This window comes from Triticum aestivum, chromosome 2B (assembly GCF_018294505.1).
Source record: "Triticum aestivum cultivar Chinese Spring chromosome 2B, IWGSC CS RefSeq v2.1, whole genome shotgun sequence".
NCBI classification, from domain to species: domain Eukaryota; kingdom Viridiplantae; phylum Streptophyta; class Magnoliopsida; order Poales; family Poaceae; genus Triticum; species Triticum aestivum.
Window position 1 is genome coordinate 238752583 of NC_057798.1, and position 16899 is coordinate 238769481.

Below are 16899 nucleotides of genomic sequence, written 5' to 3' on the forward strand. Positions count from 1 at the left end.
GGAAAAGGTTCAAGACATGCTTAGTAAGAGCGATGATATGTTGGGTGAGGAAATGGATCAGTCAAAAGCTTTGGCTGATAGTCTTCAGAGACTTCATGCTAAGTTTGACGTCCTTCAAGATCAACACAATGCTCTCTTATCTGATCATGAGAAGCTTTCTTCTGAATGTCTTCAAAGAAAGCTAGACCTTGAAAAGATAAGAGTGGATTATGAAGATCTTCAGAAGGAGCGAGATTCACTTCGCGCCCAACAGATTAGTTCCGCTCAGGAAGGATTTGAACCACCATGTCTAAAATGCATTGAGCGTGATAACGCTACATCTGTTGCTGAATGTTCCACTGCTGCTACTGTTTCATTGTCTTCACCTACTGATGTGGTCACTAACCCCTCTGCGGAGGATACCACTGCTGTTGCTGATGAAAATGCTATGTTGAAGACATTGCTTGAAACAGGGATGTACAAAAGTTTGAAGGGACATCAGACTCTCTGCGATGTCCTCAAAAAGCAGATTCTGAACCGAAACCCTAGGAAAGAGGGTGTTGGGTTCGAAAGGAAAATGAACATTGATGGTTCGTACTGGAAGCCTGAGCAGTACCCCAAAACCACATGGGTTGCTGCAAAGGAACCTTCAGTAGATCCATCTACCTTATCTGGCTTTACCTGTGCTAATCCTTTTATCATTGATGAATCCTTTGATGCAAACTATAAACTGTTCAAAAATCAGAATGGTGAAGTGTTTGCCAGGTACATTGGTACTAACTGTAGGAATGGACCACCTAAGAAGAAGATCTGGGTACCTAAGCGGTACATTGAGAATCTTCCTGTGAATGTCGTCATGACACCACCTAGGAAGAAGACAAACCCCAGACCTATAGCTTCATATGGCCCAAAGGCTTCATACAGATACAGGACTCACATGAGTCACCCTAATGCCAATGTTTTGCAGGGAAATCATACTCAGACTTATGAATATGAGTGTGTATCTTCGAACCGCTATGTTCATAGGACTAAGAACTTTTCTGCTTATTCATATGAGTATCATTCATCTCCTGCAAGGCTATTTGCTAGGGCTCCAAAGCCAAAATTCTCAGATGCTACACTTAGACTCATTGCTTCTAAGCCCCCACTGAAAATGTGGGTGGCAAAGAAGAACTAACTCTCTTTTGCAGAAAATGGTCTCCAACCAGCAATCAATGGCGTCTGTTACTGTTGCTGGGGACCTAAAACTCATTACGGACGCACGATTATAATGTCATTCTATATACTTCATCTGAATATCATTTCAGTCATGCTATGACCTAACCTTGATATAAGCTGTGACTGTCCCTATATGTATCAAATGCATATGCTTCACAACACTTGTGTGAAGCCTATCCTCCTAACTGCACTGTAGGGTACATCACCAAAAGCTTCAGAATGGAGTATGGACAGTGGATGCACAAATCATATGACTGGTGATCGAAGTCTTCTCATGGACTCAACCTTACGTCCATCCGACAAGAGTCACATCACATTTGCTGACACTGGTAAAAGCAAAGTATTGGGTCTAGGTAGAGTTGCAATCTCAAAGGATCAACACATGGATAAAGTGATGCTTGTTGAATCCCTTGGTTTCAACTTAATGTCTGTCTCAATGCTTTGTGACTTGAACATGATTGTGATATTTGGAAAATATCATTGCCTTGTGCTAATGGAATCTGACAAATCTCTAGTCTTTGAAGGGTATCGAAAAGATGATCTGTACATGGTAGATTTCTCAGCAGGACCATAGCTTGTCGTATGTCTTCTCACAAAAGCTTCAGAATGCTGGCTCTGGCATCGAAGGCTGGGACATGCTGGCATGAGGAACTTACACTCACTCATCAAGAAGAAGCATGTCATTGGCATCGAAGATGTCAAGTTCAAGAAGGATCATCTGTGTGGTGCCTGTGAAGCTGGAAAGATGACAAGGGAAAAGCACCCCTCGAAGACAATCATGACAACATCTCAACCCTTCGAGCTGTTACACATGGACTTATTTGGACCTACTCACTACTCCACCCTCACAACAACTGCCTGTCTCTATGGCTTCGTCATTGTTGATGACTACTCAAGATACACATGGGTTCATGTAATTCTGTACAAGACTGAAGTGCAAGATGTTTTTAGGCGCTTCGCAAATCGAGCAATGAACAACTATGGTGTGAAGATCAAGCACATCAGAAGTGACAATGGCACTGAATTCAAGAACACTGGACTTGATCTGTATCTGGATACAATGGGAATCACTCATGAGTTCTCTGCTCCATACACACCTCAGCAAAATGGCATCGTTCAGCGCAAAAACAGAACCCTCATTGAGATGGCTCGAACAATGCTAGATGAGTACAAGACACCAAGAAAGTTCTGGCCTGAAGCTATTGATATAGCATGTCACATCATCAACCATGTATACATTCATAAGCTTCTGAACAAAACATCATATGAGCTGCTTACTGGCAAGAAGACAAACGTCAGTTACTTCAGAGTATTTGGAGCAAGATGATGGATAAAGGATCCCCATCACAAATCAAAATTTGCACCTAAGGCTCATGAAGGCTTCATGCTTGGCTATGGAAAGGATTCACACTCCTACAGAGTCTTCAACCTTTATCTCTACAAAATCGTTGAAACTGTGGACGTGAAATTTGATGAAACCAATGGTTCACAGAGAGAGATCCTGCCAAGTACACTGGATGAAGATCCTTTAAACGAGGCAATCAAGTTGATGGGAACTGGTGAAATCATGCCCTCTGAAGCACAACCTGAAGAGGAACTCATCATCTCTGCACCAAATCAACCTGAAGACAATGCTCAGTCCGAAGACAATCCTCCCAATGATGACAATGGTCAGCCAGAGCAAAATCTTCGTCCTGTTCATCCACGTGTTGCAAATGAAGTTCAAATAGAGAAGATAATTGACAGCATCAATGCACCTGGTCCGCTCACTCGATCAAGAGCAACATAGCTAGCAAACTTCTGTGGGCACTTTTCATTTGTGTCAATATCAGAACCCAAGAAAGTTGCTGAAGCTTTTATGGAACCTGAATGGATTCAAGCCATGCAAGAAGAACTTCAATAGTTCAAGCTGAATAATGTCTGGGAACTTGTCAAGCGACCTGATCCTCGCAAGCATAACATTATTGGAACAAAATGGATATATCGAAACAAGCAAGATGAGCATGGTCAAGTCGTCAGAAACAAAGCACGTCTTGTGGCTCAAGGATACACTCAAGTTGAAGGAATTGACTTCGATGAAACATTTGCTCCTGTTGCTAGGCTTGAAGCTATTCGCATACTGCTAGCCTATGCTAATCTTCACAATATCTTGCTATATCAAATGGATGTAAAGAGTGCATTTCTCAATGGCAAGATTGAAGAAGAAGTGTATGTCACACAACCACCTGGCTTTGAAGATCCAAAACATCCTGATATGGTGTACAAGCTAAACAAGGCACTGTATGGCCTCAAACAAGCCCCTCGTGCCTGGTATGATACAATCAAGGACTTCCTGAAGAGCAAAGGCTTCAAACCCGGATCCCTCAATCCCACTCTCTTCACGAAGACATATGATGGTGAACTGTTTGTGTGCCATATATATGTGGATGACATAATCTTCGGATGCACCAACCAGAAGTACAGTGATGAGTTTGGGTACATGATGCAAGAGCAATATCAAATGTCCATGATGGGTGAGCTGAAGTTCTTCCTTGGTCTTCAAATTCATCAGCAGAGGAATGGCATCTTCATATCTCAAGAGAAATACCTCAAAGATTGCCTGAAGAAGTTAGGAATGGAAGACTGCAAAGGCTACACGACGCCAATGCTAGCCAAACACCATCTTGGTCCCGACGACAATGGTAAAGAGTTCGATCAAAAGGTATACCGCTCCATGATTGGTTCTTTGCTTTATTTATGTGCATCTAGGCCAGATATTATGCTTAGTGTTTGCATGTGTGCTCGATACCAAGCGGCACCAAAGGAATCGCATAACTTAGTTGTGAAGCGAATTCTTCGATATTTGGCTTACACCCCAACACTCGGATTATGGTATCCCAAGGGCTCAAGATTCGATTTGGTTGGATTCTCGGATGCTGATTATGCTGGTGACAAGGTGGATCGCAAGTCTACATCTGGCACATGTCATTTTCTCGGTCGATCACTTGTCTGTTGGTCCTCGAAGAAGTAGAACTGTGTATCACTCTCAACTGCTGAATCTGAATACATTGCTGCTGGATCCTGTTGTGCTCAACTTCTATGGATGAAGCAAACTCTCAAGGATTATGGCATCAACCTGAAACAAGTACCTCTCTTCTGCGACAATGAGAGTGCCATTAAAATAGCCAACAATCCAGTCCAACACTCGAAGACAAAGCACATTGAAATTCGTCATCACTTTCTCAGAGATCATGTTATGAAGAAAGATATCGATATCATTCACGTCAACACTGAAGAGCAACTGGCAGATATCTTCACAAAGCCCTTGGATGAGAAAAGGTTTTGCAAGTTACGGTGTGAGCTAAATATCTTAGAATGCTCTAATGTCCTGTGATCAGGCACACATCCTAACACTTATGCATGTTGATGACTTAGATGTGCAACACACAAAGTAAGGTATATCTTCAATCAATGAAGATTTACACTCTGAGTGTGAACATATTAACATGGAATTTGACTTCGGAGCGCCACGATAATTGTGTGCCGTGTCTGGGTCTAATACTTCCTATACGGTGGGTAACGCCACCACCAACTTTTCTTGTTTGAAGTGTTTCACTCAAGGCGTTATATTGCAATGACTTCGCATTTGGTTTGTCTTCAGTTTCAATTTGTCTTCACGACTTTCTGCACTATGATGATTTGATTGCTTTCTGATATATATATATACTAGTGTTCTGTCCTCTACAGCATTCACTTATAGCTATGTCTTCAAGATTGGATCTTTTGAACTAAGTGAATGTGATTGGACCCGAACCTCTCTATGCTTACTATCTCAAAATCTAATTGTCCAAATCATATGCATTCTATTGAAACTGTCGAATGTCTTCTCTGCGTCCTAGTCAGCAGAAGGCAAAGAGACAAACATTAAATCTGTTTTTAAAGGCTTATCTTTACTGTTGAAATCCGGAGAAGCCGGAACAACTCTCCGACATGCCTGGCGGGCGTGGGAACGTGGGACAACCCTGAGTGTGTTGCATGCTTGCCACGTGCCCCTCAGATGTGAACCGCCAGGGGCACCAGCGTAATTGCGATGTGTCTCTCACCTACTTATAAATACATGTCCCCCTGCGGTAAAGAAATACTTCTTCCACCTCTCCACCTCCATCAAAACCCTAGCGCCACCGCTAGCTCGCGACGACGCCGGCGACGAAGCGGTTAGCTGCCGCAACTTCTCCGACACCGTCCTCACGCCGGCCGTGGACATCGTCCTCTCCGCCGTCGCCGTAGGTGTCCTCCGTCTCCAGGTTAGGGCATGGTGGGCTGAACTGCTCGGTCTCCTATTCCTCCATCTAGCAGTTCTTCGTGCGGTAATTATAACTCTATTTTTACCACCTTTTTGATCTTCAAGATTCATCTTGTTTACCGAAAGTAGTTTCTGTCTATTCAAAGCTAGATCTATTCCGTCTGCATCTCATACTGCTTAGTCGATTCACTTAGACTTCTTCTAGTTTGATTCCTCACTTGTACTTATTCACGGATTGGTACAAATCTGGAACCAACTCACCCATATAAGTGAATGTCTTCGCAACTTGAGGTCAATGTCTTCAAACTGATTTATCTTCAAAATCTTATGAGAATGCATATGATCTCTTCCCCTTCCCTCGCATCTCTAATGCCGTCACAGGTACATGTCCGTGGGAGAATCCCTTGGTTCTCATAGTCTGCATTCGTTTGCAGAATACTTACAGCATCACATAAATTCTCCTGAAGCCAGTTCCTGCTTGACCAGCAAGCGCAAATCTCTGAAGCCTTTGAACGTATTGAAGCCTTTCAGCTTGAAGTTCATGGCAACAGAAAAATCAGCAAGGAAGGGTGGCAGATAGCGCAGAGAAGGTACATCTAAGGATCTGCCTGATGATTTAGCAGAAATGTACAAGACAGATCTAGAAGAGAATTATCATCAGAGGAAGACGCGAATCCAATGGATTCGACGCTATTGGGCCGAGGAGTGGTTCAAGTATAAGTTTGTCACAAAGGAATATGCAGAGAAGCATGCTGTCGGTGTCAAAACCGGCGGATCTCGGGTAGGGGGTCCCGAACTGTGCGTCTAGGCGGATGGTAACAGGAGACAAGGGACATGATGTTTTACCCAGGTTCGGGCCCTCTCGATGGAGGTAAAACCCTACGTCCTGCTTGATTAATATTGATGATGTGGGTAGTACAAGAGTGGATCTACCACGAGATCAAGGAGGCTAAACCCTAAAGCTAGCCTATGGTATGATTGTTGTAATGTATGTTGTGTCCTACGGACTACAGCCCTCCGGTTTATATAGACACTGGAGAAGGCTAGGGTTACACAGAGTCAGTTACAATGGTAGGAGATCTACATATCCGTATCGCCAAGCTTGCCTTCCACGCCAAGGAAAGTCCCATCCGGACACGGGACGGGGTCTTCAATCTTGTATCTTCGTAGTCTTGGAGTCCGGCGGACGATGATAGTCCGGCTGTCCGGACACCCCCTAGTCCAGGACTCCCTCAGTAGCCCCTGAACCAGGCTTCAATGACGATAAGTCCGGCGCGCATAATGTTCGGCATTGCAAGGCGGGTTCCTCCCTTGATTAATCCAGAGAAGATCATGAACACCAGGATAGTGTCCGGCTCTGCAAAATAAATTCCACTTTCCATCGTAGAGAGAATAAAATGCACATAAGTTCAATCTGCTGACGTATTTTGTGGCGTAACGTCACACCACTACCAAGCCTTTACTTGAATCGTTTTTTATTATACCACCTCAGCACATTTAGCGAAGCGGTTTCCTTGGCACGTCTTGTCGAAGCAGAGATCGTGCTCCCATTATTCCGGGATTCTCATCAATACGAGCGTGGGTAACCCAACCGCGCCCGTCGCCACGCCTCCTCTATCGAAGGTGAATCCCGAACGGTCACGGAGACGGCTCTCGGTATTTTTCCCCTTTATAAGAGGACCAAGGCTCGTTTCTTTTCTTCAATCTTCCATCGAATCTCCTCCTTGCTCCAAGTTCCAACACCCAGAGCCCCAGATTCGAGCGCTTCAGATTTTCAACCATGTTCGGCTCCGACCTTCAGGGTCGATGGATGCCCTCCTCCGTTACGGAGGAGGACGTGCAAAAGCTGCGTGAGGCCAAGTACCTGTCCTACGAGATTTCGCACAGGTTGCCCGCCCAAGGGCAGGCCGTGCCCACTCCCGAGCCCGGTGAGTACGTCGTCTTTGTATCCCACCTCCGTCGGGGTTTAGGCTTCCCGACGGACCCCTTCATGAGAGGGCTCATGTTCTACTACGGGCTGGATTTTCATGACTTGGCCCCGGAGTCCATCCTCCATATTTCCGCATTCATTATTGTCTGCGAAGCCTTCCTCCGCGTCACCCCCCACTTCGGCCTGTGGCTGAATACCTTCAATGTGGAGCCGAAGATGATCGGGGGACGTCAAGCGGAGTGCGGCGGGGCGGCCATAAGCAGAAGGGCCGATGCCCCGTGGCCCGAGGGCTCCTTCCAAGAGGAGCTCGGCTTGTGGCAGCAGGAGTGGTTTTATATCACCGCTCCGAGGGGTAGCAAGCAAAAGCCGCCACCTTCATTCCGCCCGGGACCTCCACGCCGACTGATGTCGTGGGTCAACCAAGGGCTCAATTGGGGGCCGTCCGAAGACGTGCCTTCATTGCAGGGCCGGATTCGAGTCCTCCAGGCGAGGGAGATCAATCTGGCTGTGGTGATGCAGGTTATGCTAATCAGGCATCTTCTGCCCTGCAAACACCATCCTCTCCGGTTATGGGAGTTCAATCCGGAGGGACCACGAATTCTCCAACACTTCATGGGTACAACACCCGTGGAGATGTACAAGTTGTTCTTCGGACCGCAGGTGGCGTGTCCGGAATTGACCGAGGACGCAGGTTTAAGCTGCAATCGCTCGGATACTCAGGTTAGTAGCTCAGAGTCCGGACGTTCTGTTTATTTGCTTTTCTAGAATTCGCCTCCTGACCCATTACTCTTCATCAGGAGTGGGTAGCGCGATCGAAGCCGATAAGGTGTCCGGCCCCCCTCCCAGAGACCGCACTGGAGCCCGTGCTGGTCAGAATGTTGGAGGTCGCGCCCGTAGAAGGGAGCGATGGGGAAAATAGAAGAGCTATCATTTCGCCCAAAGGGGCGTCTGAAGAGGGGGGGTCAAAAACCCCTCCTTTCAGGGGGAGAAGAGGACCGCCTCCGAATATCCAGAGGCCAAAGCCCCTAAATGGGGGAAGAAATCTTCACCGGGGGGTCCTGCGTCCGGGGAGAGCCCGGACGTACAATCGTCTCTAAAGGATCAGCCCTCCAGCGAGCCGTTAGTAGGAAAAGGGGAATTCATTAATAAGAAAATACCTCCATTTGTGCTTCTGTGGATAACCAAAACTTTACTTTACAGTTTGGATTTGCGGACTTCTCAGATGAGTTCGTCTTCGGGGGATCTTCGTCCGAAGATGATGGAGAGCGAGACGCCTCCGTCTGCTGCGTCGCCGGACAGGGCAGACGAGCCTGAAGTATCGTCATTGAGGGTATCCCAGAGCCCGGTGGAGCCGCAGAGTTCGGCGCCGACTAGTGTCTAGCCGGGGGAGCTGAAGAGTCTGCTTGAGAGGGCGTCCATCTCAGAAGATCACCGTGCTTTGATGAGTATGGTGATCGGGAGGATTTCGTCCGCCGAAAGCGGATTGCATAATGCCGCCAGGAGTTTGCTGGCGGGGTTTGAGGTACGCAAGAATGACGCACCTTTTTGACAGTTTTACACATAGAAGTGCGCCTTGTATAGATAGTAGCCCCTGAGACTCGGTAGGTTGTCGAAAGCGACAGCGTGCCGAGGATCAAAATCGCAGGTATTGAATGTTGTCCTTCCTATGTAGGTGGCGGATAGTCCGGGGGCTAGCCGGACTAGTGGAGTTGTCGAATTAATGCGGCAACTTGATGTGGCGGATGCGGACATCGCGCTTGTCAACTGGCGACTTGACGAGTCGCAAGGTAAATGAATTCTCCGCAGTCTCTTACTTGAGGGAGCCAAAGCCCGTCTCTTATAATATATATGCTGTGATACAGACGGTGCTGCTGCTGTGGAGAGCCTTCGGGCCGAACTTGCTCAAGCTAAGGAGCAAGCCGAAGGAGTGATGCGGCTGCCTCGAGGACGGCCGAGGAGTTGAAAGCCGAAAAGGCTGCACACTGCCTAAGCAGGGAAAAGATGCCGAATTGGCCGTGAAAGTAAAAGATGCTGCCGATCGCAACGAGGCTCTTGAAAAGGAGCGCTTATCGAAGCGGGAATGCCTGGGGAAGGCCACCGCCGAGGCCAAGGATGCCCGTTCTGCAATGCGGGCTATGAAGGAGGAGCTGCGCCAGGCCGGAGATATTGTGGCTGGCAAGCCGTTTCTGCTGCGTCGCCGGTTTACGGATCAAAAATATGCCCAACTTGGCCAGCTGTGGGGTCCGGAGGATCCATATATGGACTTAGCGGCAAGTGCGGCTAATGCCGTTGAGCACTTCCGGAGCCAGAAGGATCACAAGACGGAAGAGCTATTTTGGTCTCAATTCCATAGTCCGGATCGTTCACTTCCGTTGACCGATCGGTTGGCCGAATGGGCTGAGCTGAATAGACTGTCCGGACTTGCCATGACTGATATCGTGGCTCATGTCTGGCCAGAGAGGCCCAAGGCGACGAGCTATTTCGGTTTATTGCAGCAATTTCTTGGAGCGGTGCCGCATATCAAGGAGATGAAGCGGTCGGCCTGCATAGAAGGCGCGCGGATGGCCCTTGCCCATGTGAAGACGCATTGGACAGAGATGGATGCCACCGCTATTGCCGCCCAGAGCTCGGACGAAAGCCGGTTACCCGCCGAGCACTATTTTGGGGAAGTTATGCGTGGTGCTCGTGTAATAGAGTCGCAGTGCTCAAAAAATGTTACGTTCAAATGAATGTTTTATCTTGTAAGACAATGATTATAATGTAACCGCTTTTTATACTTGTGCGTCCCAAGTAGTAAAATATCTCCTATGCGGCCGTTTATGCATACATTTGTATAACCTGAAAGATTGCAGTCTTCGGCTTCAGCCCCCACGCACAAGGTGCGGGGGTGTTCGCAAAAAATAGCGTGTTTTCACACTTAATCTGACGTCTCGGTCCTGTTAAGGAGGTGGTAGCGTAGCAAACGAGGCAATCCGGACTATGATGCTTTATCACTTTCACTTAGCCAGTGGAGTTCGAGGGTGGGGCTACGATATAGCCCCTTGGGGCACCGCGCTTCTCCGAATTCGGGCGCGTGTGTGCCTGACCGGGAAACGGTCCTTCGTCAAAGCGGGGAATTCTAAACATTCTGGTAGTCGATCGAGTGGTTGACCAGTCTCTCGTTGTATCATGACAGTCAGTTTTCGGCTTTCTCTACTGAGGTGCTCGCCCAGCCGAACTGGGGCACAATGGCAGTAGTTCTCCTGGTGCCGCGTTACCCGATGATACGGAACGTAAGGCAGCAAAACACAGGAGCCGGGAAAACCCAACATTTGACCAAAGACATGATTCGAAGCTGATGCATATAAGGCCTAACTCGAGACGCCGAACACTCCCTAAGGTGTTCGGTCTTTGTAATAATGGGCAGAACAATGCCCTGAGCCCCTAGTGTCCAGGTACATGCAAGGTCTTCTGACGCGGCCGATGCCAAAACGTCAGGCTCCGCTTTGGTTATAATGAGAAACCAAGGGATTATAACAACAAGAGACAGTAAAAAAGGTTTACGCAGGGTCTTAATCTGAAAAGAATCCTCGTGACGGGTCCCTACTGCACGTCTGCGCCTGTGTCTCCGTTGTGCCGTTATCCTGGACGGGTGTGCATGTTGTTCATCTGTAAAAAGAGAAGAACTTAGTTTAAAAGGAATTTGTGCAAAATATATACGAAGGAAGAAATATAAGTAGTTAAAGCGGAGTCCGTGTGAGTTCGTTGTTGCTTGTGTGCGCAGCCCCTTGTGAAGGGGTGTGCGGCTAGGGAGCCCCTAGCTTATTTATGCCAGACTCGTCTAACCGTGTCGGGGGTCTTTAAATGACCCTCGCACTGAAATGATGCCACGTGGACCGGGCATCTTAAGTGTAAGAGACGCGTAATGTGGTATGGCGTTGAAGCGGACAAAAGCTTCTCGTCCCAAGAGTGCTTGATAGCTACTTTCAAATGGGACGATATGAAAGATTAGTTTTTCGCGTCGAAAGTTGTTCGGTGATCCGAACACAACTTCTAGTAATAGGGAGCCTGTGCACTTGGCGTAAGGGCCTGGCGTCACTCCTTTAAAGGAAGTGCGGCTGTGTCAAATTTTAGTAAGGTCTATCCCCAACTTGCGGATTGTGTTTGGATACAGCAGGTTTAAGTCGATGCCTCCGTCCATCAGGACTTGTGTAAATTGTAGTCCGTCGATTATGGGATTCAATATCAGGGCAGTCCGTCCTGCATGTTGAACGCTTCTGGAATAATCCAGGTGGTCGAAAGTGATTGGTTTTGATGTCCAATCTCTATGTTTCGTTGGATTGGACCGTGCGAGACCCATTATAACGGGTGCCGTACTGTTTTTCCGTATTATCACATGAAGTGAATTTACTGCTTTGACCTCTTGTGGGAAATTCTTTTGTTTTACGGTGCTCTGCTGGTGGGGTTTGTCATCTTCGCTTGACGCGTCGAGCCCCTTGTGTTCGGCATTTAGTCGGCCGGACTGTTTGAAAACCCAACAATCTCGATGGGTGTGATTTGCAGGCCTTCCGGGGGTACTGTGGATTTGACATATCCGACCCAAAATCTTGTTTAAGTTGGATAGCTCATCGTTGTCATCCTTAAGAGGTGGTGTTTTGTTGTTTGGCCGCGAGCTTTTGAATCTGGCGTTGACTGCCGTGCTCTTTGGGCTTTTCTCTTTATTCCGGCGCTGCTCTTTTCTGCGTCGTGATTTTCCGTTTCCATCTCTGATCTCGGATGTAGTTGGGTCGCTGGTGTTGCATCTTGCTAGCCAGCTATCCTCTCCCGCACAGAAGCGGGTCATGAGGCTTGTTAGCGCGGACATTGTCCTCGGCTTTTCTTGGCCTAGGTGTCTGGCAAGCCATTCGTCTCGGACATTGTGTTTAAAAGCTGCTAGGGCTTCGGCGTCCGGACAGTCGACTATTTGGTTCTTTTTGGTGAGCAACCTGTTCTAGAATTTGCGCGCTGACTCTCCGGGCTGTTGAGTTATATGACTTAGATCATCTGCATCTGGAGGGCGGACATAAGTCCCTTGAAAATTTGCTCTAAATGCGTCATCGAGCTCTTCCCAACTTCCAACAGTGTTTTCTGGGAGGCTTTTAAGCCAATGACGGGCTGGCCCTTTGAGCTTGAGGGGTAGGTATTTTATGGCGTGGAGATCGTCTCCTCTAGCCATGTGTATCTGTAGTATATAATCTTCTATCCAGACTCCAGGGTCTGTTGTTCCGTCATAGGCCTCTATGTTCATAGGTTTAAATCCTGCTGGGAATTCATGATCCAGCACCTCGTTGGTGAAACATAGTGGGTGTGCGGCGCCCCTGTATTTGGGTGCATCGCTGTCTTGGGACACTTGTCGTGTTGCATTGTTTCCTGGGGCCCTCTTCTTTGGCCCGTAAATGGACCTAGCTGGGCCATCTGTCTTTCCAGGGTCATTAGTCGGCTTATGTGCGGCGCCGCTATCAGATTTTGGCCTATCATCTGGCTGTCTATCCAACCAGGCGGCCTCTTTGTTTTTTGACTGTGGGGGCTCTATGGCCTCCTCATCAAATTCTGGCAGTAGCTTGCGCTTTGGGTAGCTCTTTGATTGATGGCCATTGACGTATTTGTCTGCGGTTTTGAGCACTTTGCTCCACCTCATTCTGAGTGTATCTTCCGCTGTTTTGAGCTTCCATTTTTCCTTTTTCAAACTTCTTGCGGCGGCGACGAGTCTTTTCCGAAGGTTTTTATTCTCCGGCGGTGTGTCCGGCGTGAGGTTGCCTGGACTGTTGTTTTCGCCGAGCCTGGATTGATTATCCGACTCGTCTTGTTCGGACGGTTGCTTGTCTGCGTGTTCGTCGTCCGCTGGTTTGCCCTGCTGTATTGCTGGGTCGTTAGGAGCGCTGTTGTTGTCGAGGCGGGACTTAGTGCGGCGTCTGCGTCGCCGTTTTGGTTGTTTGTCGGCGGGAGTATCTTCTGTCGCGCCCCGTTGGTCCTCGTTATCGCTTCCTTTTGGGGTGTCCACCATGTATACGTCATATGACGAGGTGGTCTTCCCTTGCCTTGTAGGCACTGTTTTCTGTTCATCTCCGACATCGTCGTCCATACAGTCGATGTCTTTGGAGTCATAGTTTAGCATGTCGGTAAGATCGTCGACAGTGGCTACAAAGTGGGTGGTGGGTGGGCTCCGAATTTCTTCGTCGTTCGTATCCCAACCATCCTGGCCATAATCCGGCCAGGACTCTCCGGATAGCGAGAGATGCTTTAGCGAATTTAGAATGTCGCCAAAGGGCGAGTGTTGGAAGATATCGGTGGCGCTGAATTCCATAACCGGCGCCCAATCAGATTCGATTGGCAGGGGCGCGGGAGGTCCGGAGTCCGGCAAGGAGTCCGGCACCTCGGAGTGACGAGCTTCGCGAGGGACAAGGGTAGTGTTCGGCTCCATCGCCGTGGGAGTTGGAGCCCCCGAGGCGGTGTCCAACCACCGGTCCTCGATCTGGGCGATCGGCTCCGGTCTAAGGGCCGGAGCGGATTCTTGTGCGGCCACCAAGGCACTGTTCGGCGGCAGAGCTAGATCGTGCCCGTTGTAACAGTGCAGCGCGCTTGGCTGTGGCTCGAGCCCGTCGAAGATCAAGTCTCCGCGGACATCGACCGTGAAGTTTAGGCTTCCGAATCTGACCTGATGAACAGGGGCGTAGCTTTCGATCTGCTCCAGATGGCCAAGTGAATTAGCCTGCAGTGCGAAGCCGCCGAATACGAAGATCTGTCCGGGGAGAAAAGTCTCACCCTGGGCAGCGTTGTTGGTCGAAGATGCCATCGAGCCTATCGGTGACGACACAGAGGAACTCTCAATGAAAGCACCAATGTCGGTGTCAAAACCAGCGGATCTCGGGTAGGGGGTCCCGAACTATGCGTCTAGGCGGATGGTAACAGGAGACAAGGGACACGATGTTTTACCCAGGTTCAGGCCCTCTCGATGGAGGTAAAACCCTACGTCCTGCTTGATTAATATTGATGATGTGGGTAGTACAAGAGTGGATCTACCACGGGATCAAGGAGGCTAAACCCTAAAGCTAGCCTATGGTATGATTGTTGTAATGTATGTTGTGTCCTACGGACTACAGCCCTCCGGTTTATATAGACACCGGAGAAGGCTAGGGTTACACAGAGTCGGTTACAATGGTAGGAGATCTACATATCCGTATCGCCAAGCTTGCCTTCCACGCCAAGGAAAGTCCCATCCGGACACGGGACGGAGTCTTCAATCTTGTATCTTCGTAGTCTTGGAGTCCGGCGGACGATGATAGTCCGGCTGTCCGGACACCCCCTAGTCCAGGACTCCCTCACATGCCATCAAGAGACCTTGGGGTGATATCCTCTATCGAGGCCTTCAACCCAAGAGCCAAGCTTAAGCCATTGAACAAGGCTTCTATCCTTGTATGGTCCGTGGACCATAGCCTGCGAACGCGGATCCCACTTCACTACTATGGTGTCGTGACGATTCGCTCTTCAAGCGCAACTATCAGTTTGCTGTGGCTTCGGCCAAGAAGAACAAGAAGGCCTTGGGTTTGGACTTCAACCCAGGTCCCTCTGCTCCCCGTGCTGATGGCTCCCGTGAAGCTAATCCCAATGTCATTGGCCCCTACGCCAACCTTGACGGCCTCATCACCTACATCATGGTCCAAGTCGCCAGAGTAGATCAGTCTGACAATGGTGCTGACTCTGATGAAGCCCCTGCTCCTCCTCCAAAGCCGCAGAAGCAAAAGAAGTCCAAGGCTTCAACCTCAACTGCACCTCCGAAGACTTTGCGTGCGAAGCCACTGGCCACTACACCTCCTGAAGCCAGTGTGCAATCTGAAGATCTGTCCCGTGTCTCCAGGAGAACGGAGAAGAAGAAGCAGCTTGTTAGACCATCTGATCAAAGAGCCTTGACTCCTGCCGCAATTCTGCGTGACGAACCCATTGATCTATCAAGTGATGAAGATCTTGCTGATGATGCTCTTGAGCAACTGATAAAGAGCAAAGAAGAAGCAGAAATCTTCAGCAACCTGCCTCTATTTGATGTGGCCATTATTCACAATTTCATTGATGAGTGGTTCGACACCCCCAACGTCAGCTTTGAAGACTTACAGCTCCCAATTGGCCTCAGTGTCGCCTTCAATGGCGCCATTGCTTCTGAGCTAGCCCTTGCTCAGCGCATAGTTGAGCTCAAGAACAAGATTGACTTTGAGAAGGCTCAATTCAAGAAGCATGTGGCCAAGCTAAGTGTTCAAGACGTCCGCAACTTCAAGGTCATGCTGAATGAGCTTAAAGAAGCTTTTCTGAAGAAACGCCAAGAAGCTCAGGGCTCTCGAGAACGCATGAAGCTTTTGGCTAATAAGTGTGTGCTTGCCTACAATGAGGCTGAGAAGCGCAAGTCACTTGGTCGTCCTGGCATTGATCCCAGGATGGCCGCAAAGAGGAAGAACAAGCGCCCTGCTGATCAGCCTGAACCTTCAAACCATGAAGCCCCTCGCATTATCTTCCCTAGCAGCATGACTGGCTCGAAGCCAAAGGTCACCACCATAGCTTCAGAACAGAAGAAGACAAGGGCTGCCGAGGCTGATGCGAGAAAGAGAAAGAATGTTGAAGCTTCTGATGCCGCTCCCTCCAAGAAGAAGCGCAAGACCAAGAAGACTAGGGCTGCTTCCACAGAGGCCTTAGTCGTTGAACCCATTTCCGTGGTTCGCCCTGTGTCTGTTCATCAAGAAAGAATAATGGTTGTCCATGAGCCTGCTACCATAGAGGCTCATGAAGCTGAAGATATTCCAGCAGCTGAAGACACTGCTGCTGAAGACATTGGTCAAGATGACAATGTAAATGATGATGAAGTTCTTCCTCAGATTGAACATCAAGTGGTATCATCGCCTGTTCGTACGAACAGCGAACTCATCAGCATTGGTCGTCCATTGACGCCAATTGCTCAGGATGCATCGTGGGCTGATCACCCACAACAACAACAAGACTCCCCCAGTACTCCCCAACAACAACAACAAGCTACTTCCCCAGTGCAAGAAGAGGATGAAGACTTTCAGGCTCACCCAACTCCATCTCCCAACTTGAAGCCAGCACTTCGCAAGCTTCGCAGAGGACAAAGGCCTGAAGTCCCTCTGTCGAGCGTTCCAGAAGGAGAAGTGCAACGTTCACCTGTTGCACGGCAAGTATTTTCTGAACTAGCTCCAACAGTGAACATCTCCGAGTCTGAAGCACATGCTGCTGAAGACATTCCGGCTGCATCAGCCGAAGAAAATGAAGAAGAAGTACGTGTCCCTACACCCCCAGCAATTGAAGAAGAAGCAGTTCATGATCTGAACGTGCCTGTGCCTGACCCTCCTATTCGTCAAGAGGAGGTTGACAATGTTGAGGCTGCCATCACCAACGCCAATGAAGCCAGTGACGTAGTCATGGCTGACGCTAATGTGGATCCTGCACCAACCAGTGTGCCTGAAACCAATGA